The sequence below is a fragment of the Dipodomys merriami genome, unplaced genomic scaffold, assembly GCF_024711535.1.
Source record: "Dipodomys merriami isolate MVZ:Mamm:240054 unplaced genomic scaffold, mDipMer1.0.p SCAF_54, whole genome shotgun sequence".
Classification (NCBI taxonomy): Eukaryota; Metazoa; Chordata; class Mammalia; order Rodentia; family Heteromyidae; genus Dipodomys; species Dipodomys merriami.
In genome coordinates this window covers 9,177,944-9,189,116 of record NW_027206113.1, presented here as the reverse complement: position 1 = coordinate 9,189,116, position 11,173 = coordinate 9,177,944, and positions in this window count along the sequence as shown.

The following is an 11,173-nucleotide window of genomic DNA, read 5'->3' as shown; positions in this document are numbered from 1 at the left end:
AGTGCAATGAGCTTCTAATGTGGAAGTCCTAGGGAGTAGGTGTTGGCCAGCAAATTGACATTCCTGGGTCTTTAGTACTGGAACTGATCAGGTTGGATGATCCCCAAACCCAATAAGGCTGCTGGGTCAGAACTGAAGGCAGGTCTGGCCAAAGCACTCTCACTCCTCAGTGGGTTAAGGATTGAGGCCAAGCTGTGATGGAGGTCCCACCTAGCATATCTACCAGTATTTGACTAAGAATATTTTTTTTCTTTTTTTTTTTTTGCTGGACGTGGGACCTGAACTCTGGGCCTGGGTGCTGTCCCTCAGCACTTCAACTCAAGGCTAGCGCTCTACCACTTGAGCCACAGCACCACTTCCGGCTTATTCTGCTTATGTGGGGTTGAGGAATCGAACCCAGGACCTCATGCGTGCAAGGAAAGCACTCTGCCACTGAGCCACCTTCCCAGCCCGTGACTAAGAATATTTTTTAAATTTTATTTTATTTGTGAACATACTATACAGAGGGGTTACAATTACATGGGCAAGATAATGAATATATTTCTTACCAAGCATTGCAGCCTCCTCCTTTGTTTACCCTTCACCTCCCTTACCAGCCTCCCCCCTCCCCGCCCACACAATCCTTCCCCATCTCCCCCGCACCGACATTGTAAAGCTCGTTTTTGACATGGCAATTTGTACTTTTCATTGTTGCAACAGGTCCACCTGAATACTTAAACGACTTGTTTTTCCCCATCTCCTCCACAAGTTATACTGACATCAAATATATTGAAAGCGGGGGTTATACTGTGGGGGAGGGACATACAAAGCAACAAAGAAATAATCTTATAAATGCATTAGAAACACATGCATGAAAGAAAAAAAACATTAAGATACCTATCTAAGGATTCATTTTCCTAACATCACATTATCTTACTTTTTCCACTTGACTCATACATATACTAGATATTACAAATAAGGGAAACCATGGGACCTGTGTTTCTTTGTGCCTGGCTTAGTTCACTTAATATATTTTTTTCCAAGTTATTCCATTTCCTAACAAAGGGGGCAATGTCATTCTTTTTGATGGAGGCATAGAATTCCATTGTGTATATATACCACATTTTCTTGATCCATTCAACTACTGAAGGGCATCTGGGTTGGTTCCATATCTTAGCTATGGTAAATAATGCTGCAATAAACATAGTTGTGCTGGAAGCTTTAGTGTGGTCTTGTTTGTAAACATTTGGGTAAATTCCCAAAAGTGGGATTGCTGGGTCATAGGGGAGGTCTATGTGAAGTCTTTTGAGGAACCTCCATACTTCTTTCCAAAGTGGTTGAACAAGTTTACATTCCCACCAACAATGAAGTAAGGTTCCCTTCTGTCCACATCCCCTCCAGCATCTGTTGTTAGAGTTCTTGATTTTTGCCATTCTAACTGTTGTGAGGTGGTATCTCAATGTTGTTTTGATTTGCATTTCTTTTATGGCTAGGGATGTTGAGCATTTCTTCATGTGTCTATTGGCCATCCTTCTTTCTATTTCAGAGAAGTTTGTCTTTAAGTCTTTATCCCACTTATTTATTGGGCAGTTGTTTCTTTGAGGATTTGATACAATAGAATGGAAGAAAGACAGCCTCTTCAGTAAATGGTGCTGGCAAAATTGGTTAACTACATGTAGAAAACTAAAGCTATATCCTTATATATCACCCTGCACCAGAATCAACTCCAAATGGATCAAAGACCTCGAAGTCAAAGCACACACTCTGAAAACATTACAGGATGGAATACGAGAAACCCTAGGTCTCCTTGGCTCTGCCCGGAATTTTCTGAGTAGAGACCAGGAAACACAACCAATCAAAGAAAGATTGGACAAATGGGATTGCATAAAGTTGCAGAGCTTCTGCATGGCAAACGGCATAGCTAGCAAGATCAATAGAAAGCCCACAGATTGGGAGAAGATCTTTACTAGCCATAAAACGGACAAGGGTCTCATATCTAAAATATACTTGGAACTCAAAAAATTAAATCCCCCAACAACAAATGACTAAGAATATTTTTTTGTTTTCTCTTAAATACTCATTTATGAGCCTTTTCTGGTGGCTTTGGATTATTAGTTTACACTCTTGATGAAGTAATTCTTGTTTCACAATTAATAACTCTTGCCTCACCCCTCGGAAACTCTTCTTGATAATTATATCAGTAGATCACCATATATTTCTCAGGCATGGCTTTTGTTTCCTCCCAGCCAGAGGTCTGCACTCATTGCCACACAAGCCAACATTGAGGTGACTCCTATAGACAGGGTGATTATTTTGTCCAAATGCTAAGTGCAGCATCTCCCTTATTCTCATGTACCTTGGTAATTGTATCAAATACTTAATAGAGTCCTTGACTAGTATGATACACAAAGCTCTGGGTGAAGATGCAACTCAAAGGTAGAGTACATCCCTGGCATGCACAAGACTCTCTGTTCAGTCCCCAGCACCAAAAGGAGGAAAAGGTAACAAATGTTAGAAAAGTGGGGCTGAAATTAGGAAAGCAACTCCATTTGTAGTAGCCCCACAAAAAATAAAATACCTAGGAATTAACTTAACCAAAGAAGTGAAGGATCTCTATGATGAAAACTTCAAAAACGAAAAATGAAATAAAAACGGAACTTAGAAAATGGGAAAAACTCCCATGCTCCTGGATTGGAAAGATTAACATCGTGAAAATGGCAATACTTCCCAAGGCTATCTACAAATTCAATGTGATACTTATCAACATTCCAACCTAATTCTTCAAGGAAATAGAAGAGGCAATCCAAAAATTCATATGAAACAATAAAAGACCCCGAATAGGAAAAACGCTCCTCAACGGAAAGAACACTGCTGGAGGAATATCAATACCAAATTTCAAACTCTACTATAAAGCCATAGTAATCAAAACAGCTTGTTACTAGCACAAGAACAGACCTCAGGACCAAAGGAGGGAGTTAAAAAAAATAGAATACAAGAAAGACAGCCTCTTCAGTAAATGGTGCTGGAAAAACTGGTTAACTACTTGTAGAAAACTAAAGCTAGATACTTATATATCACCATGTAACAGAATCAATTCCAAATGGATCAAAGACCTCGGAGTCAAAGCAGACACTGAAAACATTACAGGATGGAATAGGAGAAACCCTAGGTCTCCTTGGCGCTGCCCGAAATTTTTTTAATAGAGACCCAGAAACAGAACAAATCAAAGAAATGTTGGACAAATGGGATTCCATAAAGTTGCAGAGCTTCTGCATGACAAAGGACATAGCTAGCAAGATCAATTGAAAGCCCACGGATTGGGAGAAGATCTTCACTAGTCATACAACGGACAAGGGTCTCAAATCTAAAATATACTTCGAACTCAAAAAATTAAATCCCCCAACAACAAATCCTCAAAGAAACAACTTCCCAATAAATAAGTGGACTAAAGACTTAAAGAAAAACTTCTTTGAAGAAGAAAGAAGGATGGCCAATAGACACAGGAAGAAATGCTCAACCTCCCTAGCCATAAAAAGAAATGCACATCAAAACAACATTGAGATACCAACTCACACCAGTTAGAATGGCAAAAATCAAGAACTCTAATAACAATAGTTGCTAGAGGGGATGTGGACAGAAGGGAACCTTACTTCATTGTTTGTGGGAGTGTAAAGTTGTTCAACCACTTTGGAAAGTAGTATGGAGGTTCCTCAAAAGACACCACATAGAACTCCCCTATGACCCAGCAATCCCACTTTTGGGCATTTACCCAAATGTTTACAAACAAGACCACACTAAAGCTCCCAGCATAACTATGTTTATTTCAGCATTATTTACCATAGCTAAGATCTAGAACCAACCCAGATGCCCCTCAGTAGATGAATGTATCAAGAAAATGTGGTATATATACTCAATGGAATTCTATGCCTCCATCAGAAAGAATGACATTGCCTCATCTGTTAGGAAATGGAAAGACTCAAAAAAATTATATTAAGTGAAGTAAGCCAAGCCCAAAGAAACATAGGTCCCATGATTTCCCTTATTTGCAATATCTAGTATATATATGCGTCAAGCAGAAAAGGTCAGATAAGGAGATGTTTGGAAAATGAACCCTAAGATATGTATTTTATATGTTTTTTTTTCTTTCATGCATTTGTTTCTTACCCAATTATAAGATTATTTCTTTGTTGCTTTGTATGTCCCTCCCCCACAGTATAACCCCTGCTTTCACTATATTTGATGTCGGTATAATTTGTGGAGGGGAAGGGGAAAAAGAAGTCATTCAAATAAGGATACAGGTTGACCTATTGTAACAATGAGAAGTACAATTTGTCATGTCAAAAACGAACTTTACAACTTGTGGGAGGGGGATTGGGTGGGGGGCACGGAGGATGGGAATGGATGGGAAGGGTAAACAAAGGAGGAGGCTACAATGCTTGATAAGTAATGTACTCACTATCTTGCCTATGTAATTGTAACAACTCTGTATAGTATTTGCACATTAAATAAAATTAATTTTTGCAGCAAGAAAAAACATAAAATAAAAATAAAATGTAAAAAAATAAAATATCAACAAAAAACAAAAACAAAAAACAAATGTTAGGCTCAGAAGACAAAATATTAGGACTCATGGAAAAACACCCAGATTAGCGCTGAAGAGTTGTGTCATGAGGGAACACTGGTAGAATGTTTGTAGCGGGAAAGAAGAGAGCCCCTTGATGTATGTACCCTTTTAGAAAGCAGAGGTAGGAACAGGGAATGAACTTCTCGTAGTCATCCTAGGCCCTGGAATGAAGAAGCCCTGACATGTATGTTGCTCTAATGGGACCAGAGTCTAAAGTGGCACCACCATACCAGGCCATGGCCCAACAAGAACAGGTTTGTCAGAAGGACCTTCTTGCATTGGAGAGATTTCTTTTGACCACTTCGGCCTTGTTAATCATATTTCCTTACGCTGTTTCCTTTTTCCTTCCACCTTGTCATACCTATAGCAGATCCTGTCCAGAAGACCCATTCTCTCTAATCTCATTCTCTAAAAGTCTCCCAGTTTAGAGCTGTACATATCCTAGACCAAAAAAGTAGGGGGTGGTTATTCTGTCAGACATAGAATTAAACTAAAAGGTATCTTTAAGTAGACTTTGACAAGGTTCTCATATGGACAGTGTTTTGTTGATAAGTCCTGGAATTGCAACCCGCTTTGGGTCTAATTCTGAGATGATAGTGGAAGACAACTGGTGATAGGACTTCACAGACCACTGTGATTTCAAAACCTTGGCAAGTACATCTCTATTCAAGGATGTGCTATCAGCCAACATACATATGTCTGTTACAGGAGTGATGACTGGGAAAAGGAATTTATTGGCAACAGAGGAGACCAGCCTTTAGACAAGTTGTTGCCTTTCAGTGTGAGGCAGACAAAGAGTGCCTATGGATACAGAGTAATTTCAGGAAGCTTCCCCCAAGTCTTGTTATCCACAAATCATCTGAGAATAACTGTAAACCCAGAGGTGAGAGACATGTGCTTTGTGCTTTTGCACCACTGCTTTGCTGCATGGCTCTTTATGCTCTTCTGAAACCTCCTTCTGAGCTGGTCCACAATGTTCCCAGGAGGTGGGAAGCAGAGGGGACTTGGCAGCTAGGCTGCTAATGACTCTGACCACACGGACTTGGGGCAGTAGGCAAGTGCTGGGCATCTGCTGCATTGTAGTGGTATGTGCTCAGTGGAAAATTTTTCTCTTACTAAGAGCAATTCCTCTGTCCTTGAGCCATCTCCCAGGTCAGGATGTCTTTATCTGCAGAGGCTGAAGCTTTGCCATAGCTCTCATCTTGACAGGTGTCTTTCTGTTTTTCAATTTTCCCTTCCTTCCTTCCTTCCTTCCTTCCTTCCTTCCTTCCTTCCTTCCTTCCTTCCTTCCTACCTTTCTTTCTTTCTTTCTTTCTTTCTTTCTTTCTTTCTTTCTTTCTTTCTTTCTTTCTTTCTTTCTTTCTTTCTTTCTTTCTTTCTTTCTTTCTTTCTTTCTTCTTCTTCTTTCTTTCTTTCTTTCTTTCTTTCTTTCTCTCTCTTTTCTTTCTTTCCTCTCTCTTTCTCTTTCTTTCTTTATTTTTTGTTCCTTTCTTTCTTTTTTTTTGTTGTTTTGTTGGTCATTGGTCTTGAACTCTAGGCCTAGGAACTGTCTCTTAGCTCTTCGGCTCAAGGCTAGTTCTCTATCGCTTGAGCCATAGTGCCACTGCTAGTTTTCTGGTGGTTTATTAGAGATAAGTATCTCAAGGGCTTTCCTGTCCAGGCTGGTTTTTAACTGCCATACTTAGATCTCTGCCTCCTGAGTAGCTAGGTTCACAGTCATGGGCCACTGGTGCCCAGCTTGACAGCTTTCTTATTCGTGCAAGATAACAATGGCTATGTTGTGTTCTGTGAGGAGTTTCCCTATCATTCTACAACACTAATGGTCTTAGTGTTGTGGCAGAGCACACAGCAATGAAGCTTTCTATGCATGCACATTGACTAGTATCTGAAAAGCCAGCATGCAAAGGCCAGGAAAGCTCTACAACTGCACACATCTCAATTTGCACTGGGAATAACCAAATATTAAGTTCTAGTGTTGGTGGTTTTCCTTTGTATACAGTTTAAGCAGGTTGTTTCCAGATGTCTATCATTTAACTCAATTGACTCAATCAACTTATCTGCTCTTTCTATGGGTCTGACATAAATGTCTGCTTACCAGAGGCCAATAACTGATTTTAAGTCTAAGTGAAATCCAGCAAGTCTCAGGCATGGTGATTAAGAGTGCTGTATAGATAATGTACAGCTGCATAGAACTTGTGCTGCACACTTCTCATAACTTCACCAAATTCAAAATATTTCTTATAGAGTGGAAAGAAGCCGTACTTTTATGGCTTCTTGCATAGGTATTAGAATCCATCTAATGAGCACATCTTACATTTGTTTGCTTTTTTTATAGTATTGTTGTTTGATTGGACTCAAAGCCTTATACATGCTAGGCATGCACTCTACCAAACCACCAGCCCCCTTCTTGTTTTCAGTATTTAAAGTAATTTTTGGGCATTGAGTCCATACACCTCCCTCAGAGCTGGGATTGCAGGCATGAACCACCTAGCCAGAAGTATTTCTTGAGATAAGGTCTTCTTGTTAACACTTTGCCTAGACTAGCCTGGGACCTCAGTCTTCCTCATCTCTATTATTCCCCAGAATAACATGCCTGTGGTTTGAAATGCTATAATCCCATTATTATTCTGGGTTCTTTAATTGGAGTTTTGTGATGTAGTACTAGAAGGCACTGCCTTATTACTTGACTTGAAATTATAAACCTTAATCAGTGGATATAATTCTGCTCTAGACTTTCAAAACCTCATATCAATGTGTGGACACTGCTTATTGTTAAACCATAGTTTAGGATATGTTGCATGACTTTAAGCCTCACTTTTTACACACACACACGCACACACACACACACACACACACACACACACACACACACACACACACACACACACACACACACACACACACACACCATTGTCTTCTGTGGTGACTTTGTACATCTGACCTTGACAGTGGCTGAGGCTTGTAGAACTGGGATTAGAAAAAGAAAAATGATAGATACATATAGTTAAGCAGAAACCGCATCTCTTGCACTTTTAGGTGAGTTTCGATGCATGTTTTCATCAGATCCTCACTCCTACTTTTTCTACCAGCGTCCCACTGCCATGTTCTTCTCCTGGCTCCCACAGAAGGTTCAGCTGATATTATAGGAAACAGAAACATTGTGCTTCTGCAAAACCTGCGTTATTGCTGCTTTGAGTGAATCTATTTTTGTCACGAGAATTTTTCTTAATGGAATATGGGAGAATCAGAAAAAATACTTATTTAAAGCAATTTCACTTAACCTTTTTCTTTCTTACTCATTTTATTTAAAAAAACTTTATTTGCCTAAGAGGACATTACACAAAACAATCTTTCTGTATATTTTTTTTTGCTTATTTCTCTGGGGTCATGTCTCAATTTCTTAAACTTTTTGATGCTAAGATCCACATTGTGGCAAATATCCAAAATGGAAAGGAAGGGAAGTGAGAATGCAGATCAAATAACATCTTACATCATCCACTGTCTAGGGCTGCTATTTCAACTATTGGATTGATGATGGTCAGTTTGCTGATTCATTGTCATAAAATGGCCCTTACATCATTTATAAAACTGAGTAGCTTGGGTTCCATTTGTAGCATTGGTCTTTTGATGTCTGCAGACTATGTGTCTGAAGGATGCAAAGGCAAGCTCCTCTCCACAGAAGTGAGATCTCCTCTCATGATAGAGTGAGATAACGTGGGGAGTTTTCAAAGGAAGAGGCTATTACTCAGCAGTCCGATACTAGAGGATTTGGAGAGAGAGCAAAATAAACCCCAAAACTGCCCCTAGAACTTGACCTCTTCCCACTCAATCCTTCCTTCTTCAGATAATAAAGCTGAGTAAGCTGAGGAAGGCAGCACACTACTTCCTAATTCAGATCTTGTTGCCTGGTTTTCCGAGACAATTCCTACTCCCTTCTATGAGGGTCTGACTTATTATCTAACCATGTCAAGGGTCTTTGCAGAAGGAATTCTGTCTTCATAAACTAATTTTGCGGCAAATCTTTAACTCAGTTAACCGATGATCCAGTGGGAAAAAATAAAAATTGAGTATGCTGCATTGTGCACCTTTTAATCTTTGTGGGCTTTAATTGTAAGTTCTTAAAGATATATATATATATAGATAGATAGATAGATAGATAGATAGATAGATATAGATATAGATATAGATATAGATATAGATATATAAACCAGGAGGCTGTTAGTTCATGCCTGTAATCATAGCTACTCAGGGGGCTGAAATCTGAGGATTGCAGTTTGAAGCCAGCCCAGAAAAAAAAAGTCTATAAGACTCTTATCTCCAATAAACTACTCAGAAAAACTGGAAGTGTTGTTGGAACTCGGTAGAAGACTAGCCTTGGAATTCTATTTCTCCATCAGAAAGAATGACATTGTCCCATGTGTTAGGAAATGGAAAGACTTGGAAAAAATTATATTAAGTGAAGTAAGGCAAGCCCAAAGAAATATAGGTCCCATAGTTTCCCTTATTTGCAATAACTAGTATATGTCTAAGACAAACAGAAACTGTCAGACAAGTTGATGTTAGTTCAAATGAACTCCAAGATAAGGATTCAAATGTCTTTTTTTCTTTCTTGTGATTGTTTCCAACATACTTAAAAGATGATTTCTTTATTGCTTTGTATGTACCTCCACCATGGTATAAGCCCTGCTTTCACTGTATTTGATGTTTATATAATTTGTGGAGGGGAAGGGAAAAAACAAATCGTTTAAATTGGGTTAGAGTTGGACTCATTACAACAATGAGATGTACAAGACGTTATGTTGAAAAACAAACTTTACAACTTTGGTCGGGTGAGGGACTGGGGTGGGTGGGGTGGTGGTGGTAGGAGGGTGTGTGGGGTAGAGAAGGGAAGGGATAGTATGGGGAAACAAAGGAGGAGGCAACAATGCTTGATAAGAAATGTACTCATTATCTTGCCCATGTAATTGTAACCCCTCTGTATGGTATTTTCACAATAAAAAAGAAGCTCAGAGACAGTGGCCAGGCCCTATGTTCAAGACCCATGGATAGCAAACAAAACCCTATATATACTTAACAAAGTTGTACACATTTTCCTCTTTAGGTCCATCATGATCTCTTACCGCTAGATATACTGCAGCTGGACTTTTGTAATTCATGAAACTACAGCTTTGTGGCCTGGGGAGGTCTCTCCTGACAGGTCATTTCTACAGAGCTTTGATGGGTCACTGTGTTTTAACAAATTGAGTTTCTGTTCAACTCATATTTACAAATGAATTCACACATCATCATGGCACTCTTCCTCTGAGGAGGGCTGATGGTAAATTTAGCATGGATCTCTAAAACAGAGACATAACTTCATTTGACATTATTATCACACCAGGCAAAAATAGAAATTGCAGTTATAAAACAATGTATCAACCCTGTATCAATCCTGGTATTGATTTTCATCATAGACTTTGAGACCAGAATTTTTTATATATGTACAAATATATCATGGGAAAAGCATGGAATAGTGGACAGTTTTTGATTCTTATGTCTTTATGCACCACAGATTTATCATTAAACCGCAGTGTGAACTTTCTAACAAGGCCTGTGCCATCTCATTTAGAATACTCAGATATTAGTGTAGCTTGCTAATTTAAAATAATTAATTCTTGCACTGTAAAAACAGTACTAACCTTGGGGGAAAATGGCAAAGTTGAGATGAGGTCGGCCTCACCTAATGGACTACACCTCACACCAGTTGCTGGAATCTTCTTCTGCAAGCCCTGTACTCCTGTGTTCTTTATAAACCTCCCAACCTCCCTCCTTACAATATAATCTAGAGGGATACAGGTGGTTCACATCTGTAATCCTAGCTACTCAAATGTCTAAAATCCATCCAGACGATCTTGGCAAGCTCAATTTGAAAAGTCTGTTAAAGGCTGGGATGGTGGCTCTGTGGTAGAGCACTTGCCTGGCATGCCTGAGGCCCTCGGTTTGATGCCTTAGAACCACATACGCAAAAAGAAAAAAAAGCCAGAAATGGCGCTGTGGCCTAAGTGGTAGAACGCTAGCCTTGCGCTAAAGAGCTAGGGACAGTGCCCAGGCCCAGAGTTCAAGTCCTACGACCAGACCCTCTCCCCCAAAAAAGAAATCTCTGTAAAAATTGAGCCTCCAAGTGCTTAGTGAAGATAGGACTCGAAGTGTGATTCAAATAGTCAAATGCCAGCCAACTAAACAGATCTTGAGTTCAACCCTCAGGACTTGTGGTGGGGAGGTACATGGGGGCAAGGGGAGATGCAGGACTATATTCCATCTTGATAGTGTTCAGAGGATGGGGAATTAGTAGGAAGTGTCTCAATGGCTGTTTTCAGTAAAGCCCTGACTTAGAACTCTGTATATGAAAACTTGTAGTTGTTCTTCAATGGTCAGACTCAAACTACATAAAAAGAATCACTTTGTATATATGTAGGTATAAGTTCATGCTTTCCTCTACTGTGTGAAATCAGAACAAGAAACCACCTCTGAAAACAGAATCAGCTATATGGCAGGGGAGGAAGAAGCAGATTCCCTATATAGTATAGCATC